The 24,077-nt window shown below is 41.1% G+C and overlaps 1 long non-coding RNA gene and 1 other non-coding gene across 2 annotated transcripts in view; both read right to left on the bottom strand.

The window, feature by feature from the left end:
• The window catches only part of LOC140937551 (uncharacterized), a 149,160-nt gene that overhangs the window by 15,668 nt on the left and 109,415 nt on the right, over positions 1 to 24,077 (bottom strand). The gene's annotated exons all lie outside the window — the stretch shown is intronic.
• Trnar-acg (transfer RNA arginine (anticodon ACG)) lies at positions 1,736 to 1,808 on the bottom strand. Its single transcript has one exon. It is a non-coding gene; the product is annotated as a tRNA-Arg (tRNA).

Below are 24,077 nucleotides of genomic sequence, written 5' to 3'. Positions count from 1 at the left end.
CCTTTTCCTGACAAGGCGAACGTTTAACTCAGTGGATCATTATGACCATTGAAATCAGTTGAGACTGCTCGTCTAACCCTAACCCTCCAACCTAACCCTAACTCTTCCTCCCCCTCCCCCCCTGATCTTACATTTAGTAGTATACAGTAAAAACTAAGTAACAGGTGCTTTTCGAAGTTAGCCTCAAAAGGCTCTTATAAATTTTCTGTTTCTTGGAAATTAAGCTGTTTAGGTTCTCAAACATTCGAGGTTCTTATTTTCTTAAGGAAAAAAGACTTTTTGGAAGAATGTTGGTGGTTTTAAATGTTTGTACAAAATATGCATGTTGTTATGTCTAAATGACTGCAATTTAAGCCAATAGAAACTTTTTTTGCCTTTAGAATGATTAGTTGACTTTAAGAACTCCATACCGATCTGTTTTAACATTTCTACTTCATCAGGTTCTTTCAAAATCTTAGCCTGAAGAATTCTGGTTCTTATCTGTGCCTCACCTCTGTGTCACTAACCTGACATAATAATGAGTGACACGTGCATGTTTCACTGTACAGTATTTTTCAGATGAAATAAAATACTGATTTGGATTGTTTTTGTTGTATTGGGGGCAATTAGAGACTTAGTGAAAACTATATAGAGCGAAGATTATAATACTATGAACTCTCGCACTTGTTTTCTGTTGGCTCTCAATCGTCTTTCAGCTCCATCTCCCGGTAACAGTCCAATTTTCGTGCAGCTTCGCACAAACTTCGTCGATAGCTGATCACTTTTCTCTGGCGAAAAAAAATGTAAATAAGGGGTAAGCATGGTTACAACAAAAAATTAGAATTTTTCATTATTATATATCGTGATACTAAGAGCACCATCGATATGTAGTCATAAGGATACCAGAATCTTTGTAAAGAATTTTTCGCTTTTTATCGGTTGCTGGTTACCTCGCTCCTTTTGCCTGGTGCGTCGATACAGTCAGATCCGTCGGGTCCGAGGGACACTAGGTGAAGAGCGATAAACAAGACAGATATATAATAGTACTGATTTCATTTCCACAACTCGATCTTTTGTCAGTGAGGCTGTACTAGGTTTAAGGAAGTGAAGAACAACTTGGATTGTTGCTGCTGGGACATCTTATATGGACTTGCTCTTAAGGAAATAATCAAATTGTGTTTGGATGCGTAGCACAATCACCCCTCCATTTAGCCAGATATCATACCCAGAGGACTTTAAGTCCAGCTTACTCGAGAAGTATTCAACGCATTTTTCTGAAATTTTTTAGTTAAAGAAAGAAAACACCACCAATTCTAACTGATATAAAATACCAACATTCACAAGCAAGACTAAAACGGGAAAAAATAATAAATTTAATGAATACCCCAAAATGTGGTTGTAACGCGTTACAGAAATAGCGCTGCAAATACCGGCAAAAGCTTAGAAAATGTGTTTTTTCTCGCAACGTACAGTAGCTACGGTTAAATAATTCCGTCTCACAATACACCCAACTAAAACAAATTGACAACTCAAGTTTCAAAGAATAATTTTTATTTCACGCGGTAAAAATGAAACCAAAAGTGATTGAAGAACTAGCTGTTGCTGTGTGAGTAGTAAGGGTGGGCTCCTGGCCACTCAAAGGATGCCGCCGCCGCTATTGTTTTAAGGCTATTGTTCTATTTTGTCAATCAAATTAAAAATTCAAGATGGCGCTCGGAGAGCGCTCGGAACTTTTTCGGAACGTTTTCTGAAAAAACGACTCTACCAGGACTTGAACCTGGAATCTCCTGATCCGTAGTCAAGCGCCTTATCCATTCGGCCATAGAGTCTCTATTAAAGAAAAACAGGGCATAGCGAGGTTTTGATCCCCGTACCTTACATTTCGCTACCATGCTACCATGCCGCTACAAGCTATTCAAAGAAAAATAAAGATCTAATGCTAAAAGTAATTTATTACAGTGTTTTCAGATAGCGTTGACATTTAGCGCATAAGATATCTAGGTCCCCGACCATATTATCGTAGATCAAAGTCTTCTCTTCTTTTTTCACTTCTTTCTTCTCAGCGTCGCTCTTCTTCTCTCTTTGTTGTCTTCTCATCTCTTTTCGTTTGAGGATTCGAATAGTCTCTTTCACTGTGATAATATGAGCCTTTAGATGTTTTATTTCTGTTTGACAGCCATACCAAGCATCCCCGACTTCCTTAGATGTTGACATCTTTACAGCGTGAGCAATCTAAAAGTTCCTAGAATGTGTGTGTGTGTGTGTGTAGTGTGAAACGCGTTCCAGTGAATGGTTTCGTATGCTAATTCACGCGCGCTTCAAAATTTGCATGAAAACTCTCTGAGTCAGCTAAAATGAGCTATGTGTTAAAAAGAAAAAAAGACCTGAAAGAGACAAAGAGAGAGAATCGAACGCGTAAGCTTTAACGTAATGAAAATTTACCTGTCGTCGGTACTAACGCTTAACGCACTGCGCTAAGCCCGTTCCCGACGAAAGTTTACTACAAAATAAACTAGTCTTTCTCATTATTGGTCATTGACTTTAAATCATTTGGTGGTTTTTAAAAAAACCGTTTGTGGGTTCGTCAAAAGACGAATTAGTAGGATCTGTTTTTCCTACTTAGAAATGGAGAATGGTACGCGAAGTTAAATGGGTAGGCTGAGATGATTTGCCATTTCTCGCCTGGTACTTTCTCACAATAGTAGACGGCAATGTGTTTGGCAGGGAAGCCCTCAGGATCAACACCAATTTGCCGGTTTAGTTTAAACACGAACAAATAAAAGCGTCCATGATATTCGTTCCAGCCCTCGTGTATGACGGAGACGTCTTCGTGATGTTCCCAGGTGAGTTCGGAGACAGCCTTTAACAAATCGACTAAATCGATTTGTGACTCAAACTTAGAGGCTCTCAAATGTTCGTTCTTTGATACATGCCTCTCGTTGATATGATCTGCTTGCTCTTGTGTCAGGAACGTTCCCTCGGTTTCAAAAGGCGAAGCCATCGTTGAAAATAAAATTTTTTCTGGTTCATCTTAAAACAGAATTCGAAAACAAAAGGAGTCCAACTTGAAAAAGAGCGAAAAGGGTAATTGTTTTTGCCGTCCACCGTTAAACTTAAAAGAGCAGCGAACTTTTTTACCGCTAAGGTTTAAAACTTGAAAGCGCCGCGAAAAGGTAATCGGTTTTTGCCGCGCCGCATTTGTTGCTCCCGCACCAATGAGCGTGAATCTCCCATGAACAGCATAAAGCAAGGCTAAGTTTGCGAAAAGTCACTCCGCTCTGCTCTTCACAGTATCAAGACTTCCAATCCGTTGCTGTTCCTGTTTCCAAGATGAAGACATTATATCAGCTCGCCTTTGACGCAGTTCCGAATAAAGGACTAATGGCAGAAACCTTCCTAGTACCATGGCATCCAGTTGCCCAACAACTACAACAGCAGCAATACCTTGAAGACAGGAATCGCTTTCGAGAAGAACATCGCGTCAATTTCAGGTTTGTCTACGCAGATTTGTGTTTTATCGAAACATTGTTTTCAAGCTCAAAAATATACCCAAGCGATGTTGCGTTTTTAAATCGATTGTGGAAACAAATCGACAATTTACTCTAGTTAATGTTGTGTTTTTAGACCGATTCTGGAATCCCTGTTTTGGATTAAAGACTGTACCTGGTTAAGCGTCAAGACCAAACGTTGTATGATTGAATTGTAAAAACGTGTTTTTAAACGCGCTTGTTGAATTATCTTTTTTAGAAATTGTATAAACCAGTTGAAACTTAGAACATGGAATACGTATTGCCATAAAACGGAATGGGTTTCCACTAAATATGCTAAGTACAGAGAAGCTCCATGTCCTCATTGTAAAAGAATTCGAAGCACACAATTAACATTGGATGGAATTGTGGCGAAAAGGCAACAGAAATTTGTAGACAAAAATCGGGAAGCCCGTTTAATTCGTCTTTATTATTATACATCCATTCGTAGGCACTTGGAATTCATGTAAAATTTGTTACTTCTTTTTTAGTAAATGTTTGAGGCAGATTAAGAGACGTCGCTGCTGTAGCTCAGTACAGTGGCTTTCCTTTAATCAAGAACACTGTTCTCAGTGTATTCGAATTTGTATTGAGGGGTTATCCGTTGAAGGACAGATGCGTCATGATCGTTATGAAGCCGTTGATTTTCAAAGTGAGCGAAGAAAACTTTTTAAGTTATATAGACACACTAGCGCTTTACGTAGACGCAGAAATCTTGAACAGAGAATAATGAATTCTTTGGGTTTCTTTTAGAAAAGTGATGCAAGATATCCGTTTTTCACCGCTAAATCCTTTTACAGAGTGGATTGAAATCAATAGGCAGACAACTGATTTTCGTATCACAATTTTAAATGTAACGATCGATGATTTAAAGCTTGTTGACAATCCTTTTTTTGCTGGTATTGAAACAATGATTGAACGTTTTGAGCGAACCTACGCTCACCTAAAATTAGAATTTCCCTGGTTTTTTTCGCGATTATTATGAAGAGTTGTATTAATTTATTTTTCTTGAATCCCGTTTGTAATTAAGTGCTTTAAAAAGGACTTAGCTGACTTGCGGCTAAATTACGTTCCTCTTATTGCACTATTTAAGAATCTTATTGTAACATTTTACCGAAGGGAGGTAAAATGAAATAAAGTTAAGTTTGCGTGTAATTTACTTGTGTCTTTGGGGAAAAAAGAAATGAACTGAGGGTGTGTTCCTTTCGGTGAATCCAAAAACGGATTTCACGTTCCTTTCGACCGCGAAATCTGGCAAATGTAGGATCAAAAATTCGTTTTTCGATTCGCCGAAAGGAACACACCCTGAGATTGTCAAATCAACGCTCAGGCTGGGAGGGGTTTTCTTAGAACTTAATGAACACTCAAGAAAAAGAAAAGATTAAAGCTGAATCAACCAAAATTTCTTAGAAAACGAACAAAGAGTAAAGCTGAATTAGCCAAAATTTCTTAGAAAACGAACAAAGAGTAAAGCTGACTCAGCCAAAAATGAATTAGAAAAACGAACAAAGACTTAGTCTTGAGGGATCAGTTGGAAAAGTAATTAGAAAAAGAACAAAGAGTATAGCTGACTAAGGGAAAATAGGTCATTAGGCAATCTTGGGCAACCTTTTGTTTAGGATAAGTTAATGACATTCAAAACACATACTCCACAGATAATTTAGCTAAGCCGCGTCTCTTTGAGCGTCATTCAGTTTTTACTGTCTTACTGTGTGGAGCTTTTCCAAAACGATCTTCGAAAATCATGGATCCTTATATTCTCGCTTTGATGAACGATAGTCTCGATTTTTTTTTAGAGGATGAGACAGAATGGACACCGAGTCAAGGTGAAGAATTGATGGACTCAGACGATGAAACCGATCTGTTAATCGCCTCACGCCAGAGCGATCAACAGGGAGGGAATCCGTTATTTTCAGTTAATATGGAGCGAGTCAGACCCCCGCGTTCGTTTCATCGTGATGTCGCTATCCAGATGAATGTTCGATTTTCCCTTCGGCAACTACGGTCTCCGAATGGTGAATTTCAAGGTGAAGCCGTCGCACAAGCATTTCACCAGGGTTTAATCAATTTTATTCGCGATCCTCGCAATGGCATTACCAATGTGGAGGATTATTCCCTTTCCATGGCGATTCATCACAGCACGGGTTCACATACATGGACCAGCTGCCCCCGTTTGCCTTTAAGCGAGTGGATCCAAGGTTCACCTTTAACGCGTCAATGGTTGGAAAAACTTGCCAAACAGCTAAACTCCGCGGAAAGTTTCGATGCCGCCAACGGTGAATTTTACGCTGAACTGTCCTTTTTCAAGAACCGACAGCGTGGGGGTAGACCCCGAAAAAAAAATCCTGGCAACAAGTCGTTTGAACAGTTGCTCGCAAAAAGATACGTGATTATAATCAAAAACAAAGATGACCTGTGTTTCGCCCGCGCATTGGTATCGACCAAAGCCTATGTGGATCAAGATCCGGGGTATGAAAACATTTCTCAAGGACGTGGGCAGCAGGAACATCTGGCCTACATGCTTCATCAAGAAACCGGTGTTCCCGAAGGACCGTGTGGATTACCTGAAATTCAACGAATTCAAGAACATCTCGGCCCTCAAGGTTACCAGATTAAAATCTTTGAAGGGGTGTGTGGCGCTCTCTGGTACCACGATGAGACGTTTGATTCTGCCCCGAAAAAATTGTGTCTGTTGAAAGTCGAACATCATTTTCACGGATTAAGAAGCGTGCCGGCTCTCCTCAATCGCAGCTATTACTGTAACAAATGTAACAAAGGCTACAATCAGGAAGACGTGGCTCATCACAATTGTTCTCGACAGAACTGTGAAGCTTGTAGAAGAAAAAACGGAAAATGTCCTGATTTTAAAGACAACAAGCGTGCACTTGTCTACTGTAAGGACTGTGGTCGGTCATTTTACGGACGACAATGTTTTACCGCTCACAAGCAAAGCGCCGTTTGCGGCATGTTTAAAAAGTGTCCTGAATGTTGCAAAGTATACAAGAATTCTAAGAAAAAGAAGCATGTTTGCGGGGAATATCGCTGCCCTAACTGTGGAGACAAAGTCGGCCCCAACCATCAGTGTTATATTCAGCCTTTAACATCTGAATTAAGCGACCTTCTAACAGCGCAACCAGATGCCTTCAGCGAAGAAGACCGGGCCCTTCTGGAAGAACTGGTCGAAGCAGAAAAAGCCGAGAAAAACAAAAAAGAAGAAGACGAGAAACCGCCACCCCTTGTTTGTTGTATTGATTTTGAATGTAGTTTGGATGAGAATCGGGATTTTGAAGATGTTTGTGTGGGCTGGCAGTATGTGAATGTGAGAGGTAGCTACCGCGAGGCAGGGAAGGCTTCGGATATGTTGAATGATGTGATGGCTAAAACGGTCACGGAAGATTTGAAGGAACGGCAGGTGTTTGTGTTTGCACACAATATGCGTGCGTTTGATTCTTCTTTTATTTTGCAGTTGTTGTATGATAAGGGGTACAAGGTGGAAAAAGTGTTGAGTATGGGTGCAAAATTTTTATCGTTTCAGTGTGGTAATATGATTTTTCGCGACTCGCTTAATTTTTTTAATATGCCATTGGAACGCTTGCCTGCCACATTTAATTTGACGGAAGCTCACAAGGGGTTCTTTCCGTATTCGTATATCTGTGAAGACAAGCTGGGTTACATTGGTGTATATCCCAAAGCGGAAGAATACCACCCTGAACGCATGACGGAAAAACGGCGCAAGGAATTCTTCTCCTGGCACAAAGACAAAGTCGAAAGCGGAGCGATGTTCGATTGCCGAAAGGAACTGTCCGCCTACTTGAAAAGTGATGTGAAAGTCTTAAATCAGTCGATGGAAAAATTCGGAAGCGAAATGATGGAGCTAACAGGAATCAATCCCACCATTGAATGTGTCACAATTGCGAGCACCGCCTTTAAAGTGTTCCAGAAAAAGTTTTTCGAACCTTACACCATTGCGTTGGAACCCCTCGGCGGTTGGCGTCATAAGCAGCAAAACCAAAGCATCGAAGCATTGCAGTGGTTGGAGTTTGAAAATGCCAAGATTGGCGGCGGAATTCAGGTAAGAATTTTTTTAGTCGCAGTCAAAGTCTGCATTTTAAAAATGTAAGTTACAGTGTTTTACAACATTTTTCAATTCGCGAGTTGTTTTATACTTTGCAAACGTCAATGCATAGGACAAATCAAAAATTAGAAGGAAATGTATATGAGACAATTGTGTAAAAAGTCTGCCTTTAAGAAAAATTATTTGCAGTGTTTTACTGTACATTTCAATTCGTGAAATGTTTTAGACTATGTAAGGAGCAATGCAGACTGTAAAATTATAATCTGCAGACCGCGCAGGAAACATTAAAAAGGTATATATTTTTTATTTTTCAGCATGTACGAAATTCACTGGATGGGGAAGCTAAAGTCATCACCCCGGCTCAGTCTTACAATGTGGATGGCTATCATGCAGCTAGCAATACGGTCTACGAGTACCACGGTTGCCGAAAATGTTACCCGAAGCAAGGCAATATGAAGCGATTCTGTCATCCAGACCGAACGGTGTTCGAAGTCTACGAAGCCACACTGAAGAAAACCGCTCTTCTTCGAGACGCTGGTTACACCGTCATTGAAATGTGGGGGTGCGACTTTGCCCGACAGAAACAAACCGATCCTGAGCTGCAAGCCTTCCTGGAAACGTTTGAATTTGTTCCACCCCTTGAACCGCGAGACGCGTTTTTTGGAGGCCGAACCGGCGCCGCTACGCTGTACGCCAAAGCAGAGGAGGGCGAAGATATCAGTTATGTTGATTTCACCAGCTTGTACCCAAGCATTAACAAATATGGCACTTACCCTGTGGGATTCCCGTGTATCCTGTACCAACCAGACAACCAGAACATTGATGATTATTTTGGTATCGCTCAAGTCGATATCCTTGCTCCGGAACGCTTGTACCACCCCGCCTTGCCCGTGAGAGCAGGCGGAAAACTTACTTTTCCTCTTTGCAGGTCTTGTGTTGCCGAAGAGTTAGAAAAACCATTGCTTGAGCGGTCCAACATGTGTTGCCACACCCGAGAACAGCGAATGCTAAAAGGTACTTGGTGCACACCAGAATTGCAGAAGGCAGTCGAGAAAGGATATCAGATTGTGAAGATCCATGAGGTGTGGCATTTTCCGGAAGAAAATAGGCGTGAAGGTCTATTTGCAGGGTACGTGAATACATGGTTGAAATTGAAGCAGGAAAGCGCCGGATGGCCCGCGGGTGTGGAATCCCCAGAGCAGAAAGCAGAGTACGTAAAGAAGTATGAAGAACATGAGGGGATTAAGCTGGATCCTGAAAAGATTGCTGTGAATCCGGGCAGAAAAAGCATTGCGAAATTACTTTTGAACAGGTAACTAGTTATGTTAAGTTGCAGACAAAGTCTGCATTTTAAAAAATATAGTTGCAGTGTTTTACTGCAAATTTGAGTTCGCGAAATGTTTACTCCTGTGCAATGACAAGTGCACACTACAAATCAAAAATTACAGTGTTTTGTATGGGAAATATGTTGAAAAAGTCTGCCTTTAAGAAAAATTATTTGCAGTGTTTTACTGTACATTTCAATTCGTGAAATGTTTTAGACTATGTAAGGAGCAATGCAGACTGTAAAATTATAATCTGCGGACCATACTAAGAAATCAATAACATTACTTTTTTCTTTTTCAGCTTATGGGGGAAATTTGGTGAGCGACAGAACAAGCCTGTGACGCACTGCATCACCCAACCCTCACAGTTGTTTCAGCTGCTAGAAGACCCGGTGAATGAGATTCACAGTGTCCGCATTTGTTCTGACGATGTCATGGAGCTGGTCGTCTCCAAAGCCGAAGACGAATACCAGCGTTCGTTCAAGCAAAACGTCTTCATCGCGGCCTTCACGACTTCGCTGGCTCGCCTCAAGCTTTACGATGCCCTTGATTTTTTAGGTGACCGAGTCTTGTATTACGATACAGACTCGGTCATTTATAAAACCAAGCGGGGTCAAGACAAGCTCCCGCTGGGAGATTTTTTGGGACAATTCACGGACGAACTTGACGGCGACGTGATCGTGGAATTTTGCAGTGGCGGTGCGAAAAACTATGGCTACTTGACGAAGAAAGGTAAAGTCGAATGTAAAGTACGTGGGTTTTCTCTCAATTATGAGACAAAACAAACCTTAAATTACTACACGATGAAAGAAAACATTTTAAAAGAGTTAGACGAACCGTTGGAAAAAGCGCGCCGAATGGCGATCACGATTCCTGATTTTTTTGAACGCAATCAGGTCACCAAGAAAATCAAGCTCACGGAACGTAAAAAACATTATCAGCTGGTGTTTGATAAACGCGTGATTGACCCCGCCACTCGCTCTTCTACGCCGTATGGCTACAATTGGTTTGGAGCAGAGGTGGAACTTTTAATGGATTTGTAAAAATAGTGCGGGTACGGTTTGCTTGGTAGCGCCAACCCGCTTTAGCTTTTGTATGTAGTTTTTATAGGAGTACAGTAGCTTGGAAGCGCGAACCCCTTGCATGCTTTGTTTTTGAAATTAAATTAGGATTTGTAACGTTTTATCGAAGGGAGGTAAAACGGCTTAATAAACTAAGTTCGCGACACAATTGATTGGTGTGGTCTCTGTTTGTATAAATAGAGGGAACAGGGTTGGTCAAGTTACTTTTCGTAAACATGTCGAACATTTACTTAACCCTCGTAAGCGATGTCACCCAAACATACGTGAGTAATGTGGCAAATCAGTTTAAAGTCAAACCTGGGTTAAGATTACACGGGGAAGGATGGAAAGTCTCAATTGCTTCGGCAATTTTGCCTAAAATGTCTCTATTTAAAGACTTGCAGAGTGCCGATGTGAATTTAATGGAATTATGGGCTGAGACTGAAAAAGCAAATCAATCCGGTGTGTCGCAAAAAGGCTATATCAGTGCAAGTGATTTACGTGAATGGGAAAAAGCAGGCGCCTGTCATGAAGGGGTGGATTTTTTTAATACAGTGAAACATAGAATAGAAGAAACAGCGCACGCTAGTTTGGATGATGGTTTTAAGTTTAGTTCAGCCCGTTGGCATACATTAGCGTGGAATAAAGACGGTGTGCAACCGGAACTCGTCTTAACTCATAGCCATACGGACAATTCAATTTATGTCTACAAACCGTTGGCGGAAACATTGCATTGGATAAATACCAAGTCTAATCAAGCCGATAGCATGGGACCAAATTTGGTACATAGCTACCCTAATCACACTAAAGGAGCCAGTTCCTTGGAGACGGGAAAACCCACCCAAATACTTGGCAATTGGCTTCATTTAAGTACTCTCTCCGATTGGCGTTTTATCAACCTCAATCAAAGTTTTGAAGATGCCTTAAACCTCTACCCCAGACCCCTGGAAGTCTCAGCCAAAGTGACCGCTAACAGCGTGACCGTCACGCAATCCTTAGGCCAAGTCTATTATGCGCCTGAAGGAAGACAACGCTATGCGTTTTCACACACCCGAGAAAACTTTTACGAGGTACAAGACAATCATTGGGAAAAGGTTGAAATCACGCTCAAAGAATTAAATGGGACACTAGTTCAATTTCAATCGGATAGTCAGTGCGTGATTCGACTGCATTTTAAGAAAGAATAAGACACAATTCAATTGTAACAACAAATTTTTATTAAGTGAATAAAAAAACAAACAGAATTACAGCTTAAGTTTGCGTTTTGTCTGCATAATGGCTTTGACGATCCGTTCTTGTTTGGTTTTCTTCCCTGGGAGGTTTGTAATAGCGCGTATCATTTTATCGTCCGCTTTCCACTTGTCCTTTAAACTTTTCGCTTTGGAATAATCGATGTCATGGATTTTCGCTAATTCGTCTAATCTATTGATGCCTCGGTCACCCCTCTTCAGTCTTTGTTGAAGCCGGGTCCCTGGACCAAGGTAACTTGCTTTAGGCCAATGAAACTCTTTGCCTGTTTTTTCAATTAATTTTTGAATATCCAACGCAGCCCCCACGCTGACCGCGCTTTTTTCCCTTTTGCGGTCTTTTTCTGCGAGCCTTCCTTTTACCAATCCTTGCCATCTAATCGTCTTTTTGCTGGTGTCCCAAACGGTTTCCAGCCTGGAGCAGTTGCGAGTTTCTTTAAGGCTCTTTCTGTAGCCCTTTTTGATGCCTCGTTAAATTTTTTTTCAATACTCTCCCGAGCTTTTTTCCAAGGGGATTTAGCAGCAAAGCCTTCTTCTTCTTCCGCTGTACTAAAAACACTGGAAGGAGGGGAAGGAGTCTTTTTCTTTTTAGGGGTCTTGTAACCAGATGAAGGAGTCTTTTTAGGGGTCTTGGGTAACAACCGCTTTGCTTTGGATTCGGTCTTAAAGGTCAACTTGGATTTTTTACTGGTGGAGGGAGTTTGTTTAACTACAGGTGTTTGTAACACTGAATGAGGGGTCACTGGTTCTGCTTTCCTTTTTATAGCTTTACTGATTTTTGAAATGTTCCCCATAAATTGCTGTAATGGACCAACCGCTAAATTTCCCTCCTCATCATCGCTATCGGAAACATCCTGCCCTATCCCGCGCGTTCCTCCTGGCTGGCGAATTTTCTTAACCCATTGTTGTAATTCTCGGTTCACGGATTTCAAACGGGGTTCTTTCCAAGTATCTGGCGCAGGACTCTCCAGCAAAAGTTCTTTTTGAGCGGCTAAACCTGCTGCTTTGGTTAAGCGACTATCGTCTAAAAGATTAGATTTGTATTTATCCCGCAAACGTAAAAATTTCACAGAGTTTTCAATCGGTGTGGATGAAATACCGTCCATGATGGCAAATGAACATCCTAGTCAAGCCATGCGCTTATATCTGTTTGGGTCTGCATCTCCCTTTGAGTTTTTGTTGAAAATCTTTGATCATTTGTGCAATGAGAAGCACATAATCTAATATGCATAGGAGTCGTTGTAACACTTTACGTTTCATGACTTAATAACGATAATGTTTTTTAGCGCAGTGATAGCAGCGATTTAATTCTTTCCACGCACCGGCTCCTATTTGTGTAGTCATCAGATGTTTGCGCCTTTTTATACTCTGACGAGGATTCGCAATGACTCGGAGAGATTGACGATAGGGTTTTAAACGACTGACAGTCTTTCTACCAGGTCGTACAGCCCCACGCAACGTGTTCATCACCAGTTCACTCACTGCATTAATTTGATCCGCATTCGCATAACGTAATTTTTGCTGACGTTTATTTTGATTTGCTTCTTTTAAGACATCTCTTAAGAAATGACTCTGTCTCGTCATTCGCCCCGTCATGATGTTTATTTTTTCATTCGTTTACGTCTCCTTTTATACTTCTTTTTCTCTAAAGCTCGTAACGCTTTCCGAGTGCCATAATTAGCCGCCGCGCCTAAACCACCTAAAGCAACGGCTTTTCCACCACTCACTAAGGCTGGAATAGCTGCTGCTAACAGAGGAGCAATACCTCCTCTCTGTCTTCCTACACCAGGTCTACCTTTTCTTCTTTTTCCTTTTTGTTTCATGATGACGAATGCGTTGGTTTGAGATAGAACGGCTATTTATATCTTCGTCAAAGGTATGAACGCGTGTTGTTCCCTCTGCTTTTGTTAAAGGACTCCAAATGCGAAAACAGTCATCCGAGGCAGGATGTAAATCCAACATAAAATAACCAAAAGGACGGGCTGTTAGCTTTAAAAACAATTTGAGTACTTGACGCCATTTTTCAGGGTACACTTGAAGCAGTAAATGTCGAATGCCTGTCTTATCCCTGGGTGATTTAAAACAAATCACATAGTGTGCATTGCGGTTAATAGTTTTCGCAAACTTGCCCGGGGGAAAGAGATCTTGTGTAATATAAAGAGCGGTAATGCCTCGATGGTGAGAATCTTTCGTAAATAAATCCAAGACGCGTTTATCACTCCCTGATTCTTCCATTAAATCATCCAAAATGAGTATGCCATGATGTTCAGGTTTAAACCATTTAACAAGAGCCCCTTCGGGAGGAAGTCCTTTGTAAAAATTAACGTGTTTTTTCATGCGATCAAATCGGGGTTGCCATCGATCATAACAATATACCACTTTTTTCGGAGGAGGGTCAAACAATGTTTTTTCTTTGAGTAATTTTTCCACTAATTCGCTTTTCCCACTACCTGAGGGACCCGCTACAATCACACTAGAGGGTTGTCGAATCATTTTCGCCGTCTGTAATGTTGTACGTTATCTTTTATACCTTTCAGCGCTTGTTTCCCTAAAAAGGCCCCCAATTTGATAAAACTAGGAGAAGGACCAGACAACCCCATGGCTACCCCTTCGGCAATTTTATCCACAAGACGTGGTTTTCGCCTAAATCTCGCACCCCCTTTTTGACTTTTTCGTTTTATGACTCGACGTTTTCGCCTTCGGGCCATAGTTGTTGATACAACCGCAGTGAGGTCAACTGAATGAGGATTAGTATCTGATCTTTCAAATGCGTTTCACCTATTCCTTTTATATGATTTTTTAAGTCCCACCACAACTGAGCTTGCACTAAACATCGTACAAATTGCCAATGATACCCATCCCACAGATCTGCTGGATCCAGACAGAGTTTGATCCATTCTTGTTTGTGATCTTTCCAATAAGACCATTCTTTTTCTAACAGGGCATCGAGCACTTTTTGAACATCCCCCCGTAATATCATGATAAAAGTGACACAGTCAGAAGTAACACACACACAATTTTATTAATGAATGAAAAAAGAAGAACGGTTTACATTATATTGCTCATACTCTGTCAGCTCTGTTTTAATGAGACGCTGCAGTTGGTCTGCGACTCGCCTATCATTTAACACTAAATTATTGGAATGCCACTGAGCTAAAAAATCTTGAAAAGAGGCATGTCTGGCTTTTGCTTTCAAAAAGAAAAGGGCATAATGCCCACACGTAAAACTCTCCATGGCTTGTAAAGTCTGATCACTGCTAATGATTTCTTTCCACTGGCTCAACCAAGCTTGTAAGGTAGGATTTTTGTAGGTAGAAAGAGGTAACCCATAACTGTCAAAGACTTCACATGTAGTTCCTTCGGTCCAAAGGGCTAACCAATGTTCACCCGGTTGACTAGCTGGATCTGTGTTAACAATGTAAGCATTCACTCGTTTCTTAGACACGGGAGGTAATTGATCTGCTGGAAACACGCCACGAAAATAGGGTCGTAATTCGCGATCGTCTTCTGCTAAGTATTTGAGGACTGTATCACTGAGAGGTACGAACTCCATCCTAGCTGTTGATGGAATAAAGAATGCCTCCCCACTGGTCTATTTCATAGACATTTTCGTACTCACTCCAAATTACCACGGTCACGTTGTGACCTACATTGGCTCTGAAGTCAATTTCATAACTGACATTCCCCGTGAGTTTAGGATTTCTATAGCTAGGATCATCCGCATCCCCAGGAGCATTGTTAAACATGAACAAGGTACACCTTGTCCCCAGTCGCTTGGGAGCAGCATGGGTACCCTGTGGTGCTTGTAAGCGCCTGACGCTGTGAGGAAGCGATCATAGCCTACTAAATCTTCTGCTTTGGAATTGCCCGTTAGTTCCAAGGCTCTATACGGGTATTCTTCGCCGTCAATCCGTTGTCGAACTCTGGTGACACCAAACTTTTCATAGGCATAAGGGTAATACTTCAGACTTCCATTGTAATTCGTGGAATTCATGAGTCCGATAATGACTTTGACAGGAACCTTGTTCAAGAAGACATTGTCCTGAGACCAACGAGTGCTGTTTCCATCGAACGAATACGTTCGGATTTCACTTCGAACTACAGGGTAGCGGACTTTTTTGGTTTTACTCAAACTTCTTTCTTTTTGTAGCCTGGAATACACAGAGGCATTGAGAGTAATTTTTTTCATCCACAGAGTGACAAACAAATCATTGTCTCCCAGTGTTGGAATCTTTTTGTTGACAGTCGTAGTCGTGTCTGGGGTACCAAACAGAAACATGTTGCTGTCATTCAAATACAATTCCAAATCAATCTGCACGTTAGGAACCAAACATTTGCCTGTTTTGAACACCGCGATGTGGGGTTTGATGATAAAGGTATGATACGCTTTGCCGAGTAAGCGACTGGTGAGTGCTTTCAAGCCTGTTTTTCCACTCCAGTCGTTGGGGTTGGGTTTATCATTAGTGCCTGCATTGGTAGGGGTTAATTCTTCAAGGACACTGAGTTCATTCACCCATCCTTGAGCTGCCAAGGTCGTTTCTCCTTCTTGGCGATTAAAATTCTGTAGGGTTTTTAGGTAAGCTTTCTGGTGATAGGCATTGCTTTGTTCTGTCATCAACACTCCATTGAAAGACACATTCATTTGATTAAAGAGAGAATGACCAAAATTGTTGACGCAATAGACATATTTGGTATCATTACCATCCGAAGCCCCTGTTTCATCATTGGAAAGTCCTCCTGTCCCTGTGGTGTTCATACGCACTTTGATTTCTAGCTTGGTTTCATTCAAATCATAATAATCATCCCCTGCCGGTACAGTAAAAAGAATAGGACGTGTTCCAGTATTAGCTGGTTTGAAAGGAATCCACCGTTTGGCTTCATACCTTTAGTCAATGTTGGGAATGTCAAACAGATTCAGCGACATGTTGACGGACTGATAGCTTAACGTCGTCTGCGTCGTCTATTTATACGTTTCCGTCCTTTGTTTTTCCAAGGGTAGATGACTGGATGCACTTTCCCTCCTTTTTGTTTTCTTAAAGAACGAAGAATCGTTGGATCTAATGGTTTATAGGTAGTGGATCCCCATGGGTTGGTAGGTTGTCTAAAAATAGTGCCTCCGCGTTGATAGGGAGAATGGTAACGACCCACTGATCGTTGATGTCTTATGTGAGATTGTGAATTTTGTCCTCGCCGCATGTTTTACACACCTAAAATGTCTTTAACACGTTATCGTTTCTTTTTATAGGTTTGTTTGGCTTTGGTTTTAACCGCAAGACCAATAGCCGCGGGTATTTTACGTTTGAGTCCTCTTTTTAAAACGTCTCCTGAACCTTTTAAGGCTTCGGAGGCTGACGCCCCTTTTTCATAAGCATGTAATCCGTGTCCAATCGAGCGAACTACACTCGGCCCCGCTAATTTTACCAATTCTTGCATAAAACCACTCCCGTACATAGTGGGGGTATGATAACGCGTCAGTGATCCTCCTAACATGTTGTTTGCTGTAGTTGTGATGTTTCCATAATACAGGGTCTCTTTTATATTTGTTGAAAACCAAGGGTAATGATGGTTTTGCCTGGGGATAAGACCAACAAGGACCCATCTGGTGTAGCCAACGACACTTCAATGCTTTCCATGTGTTGATTTCGAACTCGAATCCATTCACGATGGTAAGGTTCTATGGTCGCTCTCCCTTCTCCTTTTCTTTCTAATTCCACTTTTTTTAACAGCGAATGTCGTTGTGATCCTACAATGGTGGATTCTACAGCATCGCAATAAATCATGACCGTTTGTTTTACGGTTCCCACATGCGTATTAAACAGGACATTCAGATTTTGAAAATGCCAATCCACAGTACGCGTGAGATATAGATACGATTGACCGTTCTCTTGTTTGACTTTGAATAACGAGTTTCCCCCTAATAAATCTGATGGACTAATGCTCACAAAATGCTCTCCTAGCCATTGATACTTATCATTGCTTTTGACGGGCGGAGTGGATGTCGTATAAGTGGTTGTGGGTAAGACAAAGTCTAAATTGGGTCCTAACTGGTATTGGTTGTTTTTGTCTTTGAACAATAAACCAAACTTTTCCGCAAAATCCACATGTATCCCTACAGAGGAAAGGGGGTGAATTTTTAGCTGTCTGTCACGAGCAAACGCATCTTCACGGGATACTTTTTTCAACACGAGGGTGTTTTCGTTCCATTCAAAGGTGGGTTTCCAAGTAGATTTCAGGGGAACAGTGCCTGTATTACCTTTGGTTGTTTTCCAAGTGTCGAAGGTTGACTTTACATCTTCCATGATGGTTTGTTCCATATGGGTCATAATATTCTGCCATAATTGATGACCTGAATAGACAGGATACGAACTACCCATGACATCTTTCAAAGTCACAGTTTTGTCTTTGGGCTCAAAGTTAATAAACCAATCACCGGCCACAGCATGACGCTTGGTCAAGGTGTAGCGATAGTTGAGTATCTTGGTGTCACTATTACTGTGAATGACCGCAGAACTATGTCATACATCAGGGACCGAGACACTCCACAAACTGGCTTGCCAGGTATTGCCTTCTAAATTGAGTCGCACCGGTAAACGCACTTTAAAATTATTATTTTGGTTTTGGGGATGTTCGTCCGTGGGATCGCTGATCAAGGTTAATCGAAAACTCTTCATAACACTTGCAAATCTTTTTTCCAAACCCAAGAGTTATATTTTTTCGGCCAACCCTTCCAAGACACAAAGACTTGTTTTCCTTTGCGTTTTAAAACTTGATCAATACGAAATAATGAATCGTCTGCGACATTGACCTTTTGCAGATCTGGTTCATAAAACGTTCCTTTTATAGGAGACCCGTCCCATTCCGTGAGTTTATACGTTACCACTGGTTTTGTGGTATAGATTTGTTTCACTAAAAACACTTCTTTGGTCCACCCAGGCAAATACCCTTTTTTAAAAGGACGAAATTTTTTATTGAGTCTTACTTTATCACCTACTTGACATTGCGGTTTTTTTCACTTTGTTGTCTTTTTTCGTATCGTATAAACGATACCAAATTTCGGTTTCGTTGGACTCGTTGACATTGACAGGTTTTTCTTGAATACTACGATGATAGGAATGATTATATGCTTTCACTAAAGCAGGCAACACATCAATATACTTGAGCGTATTATGCGCAGTAAAACAGCGAAACATGTTCGTTTTCAAAGTTCGATTCCAACGTTCCACTACGGAACCGTGAGGATCTCCATGGGTAGAAAAATGATTCACACCCTGTTTTTTAAAAAAGGATTGCACTTTAACATTATAAAATTCAACGCCAAAATCCGTTTGTACTTTTTGAGGCAAACGATCTCCTAATCTTGCCCATAGTCTTTGTAAGGCTTCTACCATCGCTGTTGCGCTTTTACTCTTTAACGGTTCTACCCAGGCGAATTTTGAGAGCACATCAATCACCGTCAGTAAATATTTGTACCCTTTGTTGTATTTGGCTAGTTTTTGCATGTCTACCAAGTCCATGACAAATTGTTCGTTGATTTTAAACACCAGGGTGGGTAACGTTTTAAAACGTCGACGCCTTGGTTTATGCAGGGTGTAACTCAGCACTTGTTGCAGTTCCTTCTTGGCTTGGGACACAGGAATCTTGTGTGCTTTGGCAAATTTGGCAATTCCTCCCAGTGATCCAGGTTCTGTAGGATCGACATAAGAAGCAGATAATTTTGTTTCCATGGTACGATAGATACTGTCCTGCTAAATACGAAAATGAATACATGTTCTTTGAATAATGCTTCTTTAAATAGCGAAACACAGTTACTCCTTCAGAAGGAAAGTGCCGATGTAACCAAGTGATGTAAATTGCATAATGTCCCCAGGACAATTGGTTATGATACATCATAAATTTAAACAGAGCAATAGGAGGACAAGTGTCTTGAAAGAAGGCAGAGTCTGCACAAATATGTTGGCAAATCCACACAGTACTTCTATACTGCAGATTTCCCATGACGAAAGGACTGCTTTTAAAAACAAATCACCCACTTTATACCCTAACCCTAATCCCAAGAGGCTAGGGTTTAACCCTAACCTTATTAGCATTTTAACCCTAACCCTAACCCTAATCCCAAGGGGCTAGGGTTTAACCCTAACCTTATTAGCATTTTAACCCTAACCCTAACCCTAATCCCAAGGGGCTAGGGTTTAACCCTAACCTTATTAGCATTTTAACCCTAACCCTAATCCCAAGGGGTTAGGGTTTAACCCTAACCTTATTAGCATTTTAACCTTAACCCTAACCCTAACAAGAAAACAACCACAAACAATTCCTTTTCAACACTTTTATTTAAACATTGACAAAACTAGTAACTGCCTGTTTCAGAAGAGTACCTCAAAAGATACCAGTTCCATATGTTCTAAATGTTTCGTACGAATAGGGTAACAAACCCGCTTCCTTTCTTCGAGCATTGTTTGCATCACATTCTTGAACAAATCTCTTTTCTTTTTCTTGTTTTTGCTTGTCTGTTTCTTCTGGAACACATACATTCACTAATTGAGCAAAAAAACGTTCCTCAACTGGCGTTAAAGGCAATCCCTTCTGCTTTCTGTTGCGACAATAGGAAGCCAAACTGCACACTTTTTCAGGCAAATAACCAAAAGGCCAGTCTTCATACACTGCTTTGGCGATGGCTGCTTCGTTCTTTTCATACTTTGCAGCCCCGGGAGGAGGTTTCCACTCATCATGTTTGCTTGCTACGCATGCATTTAAGAACTTTTCATCCGCAGATGACAGAGAATGACCTTTGCTTTTTTGTTTTTCTAGATACTCAGCTACATTTTCATCAGCTAAAGGAAGATGATGCCATCCTTTCACACGAGAATTAAACCTATGGTTGGCAATACTAACAGCCTCCTTCCATTGCTCTCGTTTCTTGAGCTCCTTGGCTATCTCTGGACTCGACTGAAAGGTGCTTGGCAGAGGGGTGCTGTTCCAAGGATTCTTTGTTTGCGCTTTTCTTTGTTCTTCTTGCTTTTTGGCTGATTCAGCAAACGTTTTGGCTGATTCAGCAAACCATGCATGTTGCTGATTCTGCTCTGTTTGAGTTTCGGCATCTTGTTTGCTGTACCAACCATTGCGCTGTTTCCACGTTTCAACATTCGCTTCCGCTTGTTGCTTCCATTCTGCTCTGCTCAGGTTTGTCGCATACTTGAGTTTATGGATGGGTCTCTTATCGATAAACAGTGGTGTGTGAATCCACTGAAAATATTTGCAGCGAGTCTCAGCTGAAGCGGGTGTTCCACAGGTTAAGAAGACTTTGTTCAGGTTTCTGGCTGTCTTACTAAGGCGTAGAATAGGAATTCGTGAGCAATGACATTTCAAATCTCCCCATTCGGTTTTTACTTCTGCATGCATGTCTTTCTTTAAGGCATCATACACTTTCAGTTTGTCTGCAATCTTTCCATAAAATCTTGGGCCGAGTTTCTTTTCTTCAAAACATGACAGCGAAAAATGTGTGTTGAAAGGATCACTCTCAGTAGCTCCAAAATCGACGCTCATCATTTCAAGGTCTTCTTCTCTACTCATTTCACAAGTCATGGTTGCAGAGTTTGTGATTTGACCAGAGATTGCCCCAATTTTATAATCCTCCTAAGGTCCTTAGGGTATTCGGCAAGATCAGGCAAGAATCCCCAAGGGTGTTAGACCAATAAACACACGTTTTTAATAAGATCACAATGTTTAATTTTAAACAACAACAAACTTTTTTACAACAACAAGAACAAAGTGTTTTTAGGGAAATTGAAATCCTCCTGCCTCTACTTTAGGTCGTTTCTGTAATCTTTCTTGTACCATCTCATGCATTCGTTTCTTGAGAGCTGAGGGTGTAGAAGCTTTAGGGACCTTCACAGGTTTAGGTGCTTGGTGAATCCACTGAAAGTAATTACACCTGGCTTCTCTCTCCTTAGGGCAGCTTAGGAACACTTTTTTTGGATTTCTTGGTGTCTGACTGAGCTTGAGTCTAGGCACTAATCCACAGTGACAGGCAAAGGTTCCCCATTGTTGATGCATTTTGGGATGAATGCTGTTACAAATGATATCCAACACTGTCTGCTTGCTGTCTACATTGCCAAAATACACGGGGCATGTATAACCATTGGCAAGTCCTTTTTCAGGCAGGACAAAGTTGGTATGCAAAGGTTTGCTTGCATCCATCAGATACTCTTGCAAAGCCAGTTCTTCTAAATTAGGTACATCGAATTTCCCTTCTATAGGCCACCATTCCACTTGTCGACCATCTGGTAACACAGCGACTCCTTCTTCCATGATATGCACGGGATCTAGGTTAGGCTGTGTTTCCATAGAACTCGGTCCATTGAATAGATCTTGGCAGGCCTGCTGCATTTCCTCATAGGAAGGAAGCATGATCTCTGTTGCTGGTTGTGCATTCTCATTGACATTCATTTGAGGTTCTGGGTCCAGGTATTTCTGCAACCTACATTTATCGCCTGTAGTGTAATAGGATGCTGTCCATTCTTTTGTAAGAGGTTCAGCATCCTCAATCATTTGAGGTTCTGGCGTTTTTAGAACGGATTGAACTACTTCTACTCCTGTCTTATTTTTGGCTTTTCTGGCTTTCTTCTTGGGAGCTTCCATGTTAAACGGCGGTTCTTGCAGATAACACATAGTGAAAAAGCACATCAAATACACAGATTTATACTTACTTGACATCCCTTAGGGAATTGGACATGTCTGGGCAATGACGTCACTTCTGTCACGAACTCACATGAATCACCCCCTTGGGACATGAACATGTTAGGGCAAACTATAAAAGAGAGTAATTAGCTCATTTTTATTATTAAACAACATGACTCAGCCAATTGACACCTCGTTTTATGTGACGCTGACTAGTCAAAAAACACAGGAATTTCCAGACAATTTACCCTCACAATTTCAATACCGTTTGCCTCAAAGCTTATGGTTACCGGGCAAATGGGAAGTGGGATTGGCAAGTGTGTTTTTACCTGGCGTTTCCAATCCCATTCCCCATGTTGTCACATCCCATGTCAGTTCCTCTCCGCCCAAACAACATGACATACTTCCTACCAAACCTTTCAGTATTCGGTCGAATCACAACCTGTACAAAGGGAGTAATACCGATATTTTATTTCAACAATATGCCAAAGCTTTCAAATCAAGTCAATCTCAAGAATTTTTGTCCAAACTTAAAACAGCAGATTTGCAAGATGCCTCCAACGGGTTTGATTTTATGTCCAAATGCATGCGATGGATGGAACAGGATTTAAACAAAAAATTACCCACGGGGTATGAATTTGCCGACAGTACCGATAATTGGAGAATAGATGTTTCTGCTCAAGATAATTACACGACTTGGCTGCTTCGACATTACAATATTAAAAGTACCAACGGAAAAAGTGTGCCTTATTTAGCCATTAATTTGATCTTGGCTAAACAAATGGGATGGGTGGTAGAAACAGCAAACAATGTGTTTGCGGTGGGACCAAATTTACTCATGGAACTTCCAGATGGTACTACTGGCGTAAAACCAGATCCTGCAACCTGTCTCAATGCAAAATTTACTTTTACTCAACCCATTCATGTAGCAGACGGGTTGCTGTATCTTTGCTCCACATTTAGTTGGCGCTTTGTGAATTTAAATGAAGCCTTTGACAAAGCGATTCATCAGGCCTATGAAACCCCAAAAACAGTTTTGAATGTGTTCAAACCCTGGATGGCTAACCTTTCATTATGGAATATGGATCTTGGACTTGACTTGGACGATAAGTTTGTAGATCTGCCTGTATCTCCCCATTATTGGAAACCCACGACTCTGAGTGTGACTTTGTTGAGAGGGGTACAAATTGCGGATGGTGTATCTCACGGAAAATACACTGGAAAACTGCAGATTGATATGACCTCCTTAACTCGCAACAAAACTTATACGGTCGCATTAGAGTGGTACCAAAAGGATGCGTGGTTGTTTAACCGTTCTAACTTTGGTGCTGATGGTTCTGGTTTACAAGTTCATCATTTGCGGGTTGAAAAACATACTCATGAGCAAAACAAAACCCATTTGATTTATTATCACACTCTTACTATTCAATTCACTAAAACTTCAAGTAGACATGCTAAATTAAACATCGAGTTTGACATGGGGTTTCCACTGTCAGCGAAATACTCAGATGATTTGAAAGACAACACTTTTTTAGTGTTGTATGGAGTAGAGGGACATGTAGAACAGGTACCAGATGTGTATGATGATCACCCGGTCATTCCCTCTTCTCACAGAACAGCCGAAACAACGACTACCAGTATGGGGGACAAGAAAGCATCCACACTTCCTAAATCTCATGGAACAGACAATTTACGTCCTCTGTTTTTGTCTTGCAATTTAACTAAAAGCATTGATGGAAACAAAACAATCATGAAGTCTGTCGCTTATAATAACGAAAAAACGCTGATTGAATGTAACCCCATTCAATTTTATTCCATGCGGAGTTATTTGGTGGACATTTTAGAAGTGACTGTGACAGAATGGAATAACACCATTCCCGACTTCAATCAGGATAGACCAGTCATTGTCACCCTGTTTTTCAAGAAAAAGCTGACAGAGTCTCAACGCAAATACATTAAGTTGGATGAATCATTCGACCGTGACCAGCTCATATAAGCATGCATGGGGAACACAGTTCATTCATTATGTGTGAGCTCGAGTGGATCAACATCGCTAGTAAATCACTAGCTTATTGCGCTCGGTTGTTGCAACAGATTAAACAGCTCAAGGAAAAGTTTGAGAGACTCCAAGAAGAAGCGGCTAGACTGAAAACTTTGGTTCAAAAACAAGAACAGCTGGTACAAGA

The sequence above is a fragment of the Porites lutea genome, chromosome 5 (assembly GCF_958299795.1).
Source record: "Porites lutea chromosome 5, jaPorLute2.1, whole genome shotgun sequence".
In the NCBI taxonomy this organism is placed as follows: Eukaryota; Metazoa; Cnidaria; class Anthozoa; order Scleractinia; family Poritidae; genus Porites; species Porites lutea.
Note: the sequence above shows the minus strand (reverse complement) of the source record. Positions and strands in the feature narration are given on the sequence as shown.